Below are 5406 nucleotides of genomic sequence, written 5' to 3'. Positions count from 1 at the left end.
TTAATTTCAGAGGCATTTTGTGTATTGTGCAGAATTGATCTTTTACTGTGGTGGCTCCTAAACTCCTTGTCTGTTGACATCAGGCAGATGCCTTCCCTGTACTTTTTGCAGTGCTTGCTAAAAACTTTTTTGTTTAGACAAGCCAATCCAGATATTGAGAATGCTAGTGTGGTTTTAGTTTATTGCTGGTTTTAATTTTTTGAATGTTTTTTCCCTAATAATTGTACTGTTTTATTCTTTTTGTAAACCACTTGTAAGTTTTCTATAATCAAGTGGTATGTAATTTTTTTGAAATACATAATAAAATAATGTGCACAGATTGAACACTTTAGTTTTCAAGTCTAAGGACTTATTTTTCTTAAGTTACTGAAAATAAAGACACTTATTAAGATACAACAATGAACTATTATTCTGCAGATCATGGATGATCAGAACAAGTAGGATGAATGAGAGAAACACCTAGTATTTCTCTAGTTGGGAGTTTTAAAAAGGCAAATATGAACCTGTCAAGTTCATTAAAAACAAAACAAAACAAAATATGGCACCTGATTCTTCTTAGAAACGCCGGGGGTGTCTTTCAAACAGCACATATTTTTCTATGCATTATAAGATGTGCCTGGAGGACACTCTTACCTGGCTAGGACATTTTTAAATTCTGGTGGATATTACTGAGACCACCACCCCTTTATGTTTCAACAAGAAGTTTATTATGATTTTGAGAGTGCCCCAACACCTTAACTCTTTCCATGATTGAGCAACTAATTTGTACTTTACTTTATTTTTCAACTGGGCCCTATGCAACACAGCTATGTATTTCCCATGCTTATGGAAAGAACTAATTAAAATGCTTGATCAAAACTCATGTAGAAAATATTGCGGGTGCTCAAGTGAGGAAATCTTCATATGCTAAAAGCTTCATTGGGCAGAAGGGAAAGCCACTGCCAGGAAAACAATTTTGTGTTTGGAGAGAAGTGTGCCAGTATTTTCATTTCTGTTTGTGAGCATAAGCCTCACATCAAACATCCCCTAAATAAACATACCCATCATCTCTCCTAGCCAAGTCCTCACCTTCCAAATCTTTCCAGGTGCTCGTAGGTAAAACTGCCTTGAGGGAATGTCTTTGAAGCCCAACAAATGGAAATAAAGAAGGCAGGTGAGCAGGATTTCTCTGGAAGGGAGACCCTGCTGCAGTTCCCTCCTCTGAGAGAATCTGACTGTGTTCTTCATCCATTTTCTTCTGCAAACCTTGCACATCCTCCATCACATCCCAGACTTCTGTTGCAGTGGCAACTGTCCCACTACTAGGCAGCTGAGCTTCAGGAATCCATCGCAAATATCTCTGCACCCACACTTCTGGTCCCTCTAAGCGTGCCAGCAGGATTCCTGGAGATCAGCAGGTTTGGAGTGCCAACTCCCAAAATTCTCTGGAGGTATTCTGCAGCTTATCAGCAGATGTTATCACCCTGCTGATCCTTTTGCCAAAGAGGTTTTTTTATTAACTGGTCCATTTCTTCCTTAAAAAACCCTCTTTTGGGGGATGGTTTTGTTTGTGTCACTGGTAAGAGAAGCTTCTGTTGATGCTTGAATTGTGTAGGTTTTTTCTGACTCTTATCTTGTTTTGGCTTCTCAGCATAAAGAGGATTATTCAGCAAGGCTTGTGCCTCAGGTTCAAACTCCACAGACCAGTCCCAAACTTGAAGATAACTAACTTTGGTGCCTTCTGTATTAAGGCTTCCTCCATACATGATAGTGTCTCTTTGATGCAGAGAATTGAAGAAGAAGGTGCTAAATATTGGTATGTACATCCTATCCAACAAGACAGTTAGGTAAGTCTCTGTAAATTCAAAGGCTAGTGAATACTGTTGAACCAACTGCCATACACAATCCAAGAACAACAAGAAAACTGGTGCCTCTTCTCTGCCAGATGGTTACACTGATCCAGGAAAGTTTGTCTTCCCATGATCCATTCTTTTTGAATAAGACTCTGAAATCCCAGCTTAGTTCTGCAGTGTGCATCCATCATAACTTGAACCAGGCAGGAGATTACACAACACAGGTAAGAAGCATTCTCTTCTATAAGGAGAACATTTGTATTCTCTGCTTCTAGCAAATCAATAATCTCTACTGCTTTTCTCAGACATCTCCTAACGATTTCTAGCCAATTTGTACTCTTCAATACAGTGTTACAGACTGGGTTACAGACGCTTCAGGTTACAGACTCCGCTAGCCCAGAAATAGTACCTTGGGTTATGAACTTTGCTTCAAGATGAGAACAGAAATTGTGCTCCGGTGGCGTGGCAGCAGCAGGAGGCCCCATTAGCTAAAGTGGTGCTTCAGGTTAAGAACAGTTTCAGGTTAAGAACGGACCTCCAGAACGAGTTCTTAACCCGAGGTACCACTGTAATGAAAACCATTTCACATCAGTATCCCAGAAGTCTACTGTTATCTATTAGAATCAGCAGTTTAAATCTGGTGTATGCAATTTGGATCTCTTACAGAGATGGAAGACTACTTGACAGGACATCAACTTTCATGGCTTCATAAGGAGGGTTATCAAGTGTCTTATACATTCCCTCTAAGAAGATTTTCTGTGTTTGTAGAGCGTTGTCATCTTGTTCTTTGGGCAGAGTAGACATCTTGAGGAGAGCAGCAGCAGTGTGGCAAGACCAACACCAAATTGGAATTCCTCTTCCTTGATATTTCAAAAGGTTCTCTTCAGAGACAGACATGGGAACAATGAAGCATGCTGGCAATTTTTAGAAACATTGTAATCTTCATTGGCACTCACCACTTTGAATTTCAGGTATCCTTTGGTCCATTCCAGTTCCTGATGCCAGTCTTTAATAGAATCAAACATCACTGTTTGATTCCTCCCCCCTGCATTATTTGGTACAGCTGTTTCATTAGAGAACAGAAATAAGTGTTTAAACTACTTGGGGATCACTTTCCATCACAGGCTCCGGTGGTCTTCGCACTGCGCAGAGGCGGTAAATGCCAGCAAGCTGTCTATGCAGGCCATATTGTGCTTCTTTGCAACAAGAGGTAACCAACACATCCCTTCTGCCCTCAAGGTTTTTAATGCCAAAGTTAGAGCTCAACTGCTCTATGGAATTTCAGTCTGGATGTCAGGGTTTACCCAGTCAGTGGAATGAGCGCAGGCAGCCTTTCTATTTAAGATTTTCGCTGTCCCGCACTGTGTACCTTATGTAGCCCTGTGTCCACAGGGAGGCCAACATAAGCTAGAGATAATTGCTTGGACGAGTTTTCTTTTATGCTGGTTAAACATTTGTTTTTCAGCAGACAAAGATACTTTACTTAGTGAAGTTCTGTCAGACTCCTTCCCTTCCCCAGGGTTACAACTGTTTTGCACAAAGATACGGCAACTTGGGCTTTCAGAGGCTCTCCTGGGTGCTGTGGCTTTTCCAGTCACTAAGGCCATGTTAAAAACTAGGCTGTGGGACATAGATCACCAGTAACTAATCTCAGCTGTGGAAAAAGCATGTTCCCCTCTTTATTTTTGATGCTCTTGGGTGCAGGAATTTAACCTTAATTATTTACAATTTTTGTTTAACCCGCAAGAAAGAAGGGCTTTTTCGCTGGCTAGGTTCAATTCTAATCCTTCTAACCTCCTTTGGGGTAGGTTTGCGGGTATGGCAGAAAGAGATAGGATGTGTCCATGTGATGCCCACCTGGTAGAAACTCTAGCTCACGAGGCCCTTAAATGTAAAATGTATGATGATCTCCGCCAACAATTCTTAGACCATCTATGTATTCCAACATGGAAACCAGAGACAGAGGTTATACACTTCTTATTACAGGGGAGAGACCAGGAGCTCACCAAGACAGTAGCTAAGTTCCTCTATTTGATTTTTTGCCGCTGAAGTACGCTGCAGGACCCTGCCCTTGTTAGAGAGGCACAGAGGTGAAATAGATTGCTCGCCTCTTCTTCTCTTTGGCAAATGACTGTACTGTTGAAATGGCAACGAGACTGCACTGGCCTATTTATTCTGAATGTTTGTAAGTGATGCCAATAAAGTTTTGATGATGATGATATTTATTTTTCATTATAAAGCTTGGTTTTCCTAAGGCCGCACACAATTGTTTTATTCCCTTTTTTCCCCATGTTTCTCTTCCAAATATGACTTTTTTTGGTCCTAATTTGATGTTTTCTTCAACTTGCTCTATTTCTTTATTTTCTTACTGTAAATCATTCTTTAAACACTTATTTAGGCTTGGCTACACATTTAAGTGTCAAATAATATTAGCTTCATATTCCTGTATTGCTGTGGGTTGGACCAGATGACCAAAGGGGTTCTTTCCAATTCTGTGATTCTGAAATATCAGATTTCCCCCCAAAGTCTAGGAAGTGTTTGCATAATAATCTGATAAACTCTGTGCACCAGAACAGATGGCATTTTGGAGAAGGAGCAAAAGCAACTTCAGCACCCCCCAAACCCATCTTCGGGGAGTTCGCCATCTCCCCCCACCCAACGCCAGCAGTTAGAAGGACAGGAACCAATTGTCAGTTGGTGTTTATAATCATCCCACGTTGCAATTTATCAGCACCTGCAGTGCAATGTGTTGGGCCCCTTGGGTGGGCATGATCAGGGGCTGCTGAATCATCTCTCAAGCAGTGTGCTTCTGAGTTTCAGTTCTGCATTACCACCCTGCTGCATGGTTTGTTCCCTCTCTAGTTCTTTGCTATACACCCTCTGTATCACCTCCTTGCCGTGCTGCTTTTCACGGGTGACAAGGATGGGATTCCTTTGAGATGCAGAGGTTTTCTTTTTCATGGGTTAGGATTATGGATTATTGTATTACTGTTATTTAATTTTCTGAATGTTTCAGTTGTTTTTAATGATAGTTTTATTGTTTTATTCTTCTTGTAAACCGCCTTGAGGTTTGTTTGGTTTTTGCTGCAACCAAGCAGCATATGCATTTTATGAAATAAATAAATGCTGTTTGACATTTTATTATGTTTTTATATGTCCTCAAAGCTACCCAGAATGGCCAGATGGGCAGGGTATAAATAATAAAAATATTATTAAAACTAATTATTAAAAAGGAATAACTGGTGGCATCCATATTTGTGGTGACTATAAATGTCATCAAAAAACCTTGCGTCAGCGCCCTTATTGTATCCCAGTTGCAAGTCATCGTCTGGAGCCACTATCACAATGGAAAGGTCTTTGCCAAGTTCCTCTGGCCCAGGTCTGCCAGCAGCTGTCTGTGGATGATGGCACTGGTGAGGCCCAGGATATAACCACTCATTGTGCTGCATTCAGAGCACAGCACCCCCAGTACAGAGTTTGTGCAACCCCTGGAATCTTTCACAGCTTAATGCAATTGTTGATCCAAAGTAAATAATCAAACCAAGGTGCTGACTGATCTTTAAGCTTTTTGGAA

The 5406-nt window shown here is 40.9% G+C and overlaps 1 pseudogene; it reads right to left on the bottom strand.

The window, feature by feature from the left end:
* Nucleotides 1-359: 359 nt before the first annotated feature.
* On the bottom strand, nucleotides 360-4793 carry LOC128406957 (myotubularin-related protein 12-like; annotated as a pseudogene).
* Nucleotides 4794-5406: the final 613 nt, after the last annotated feature.

This window comes from Podarcis raffonei, chromosome Z (assembly GCF_027172205.1).
Source record: "Podarcis raffonei isolate rPodRaf1 chromosome Z, rPodRaf1.pri, whole genome shotgun sequence".
Classification (NCBI taxonomy): domain Eukaryota; kingdom Metazoa; phylum Chordata; class Lepidosauria; order Squamata; family Lacertidae; genus Podarcis; species Podarcis raffonei.
This window is presented reverse-complemented; position numbering and strand designations above follow the sequence as displayed.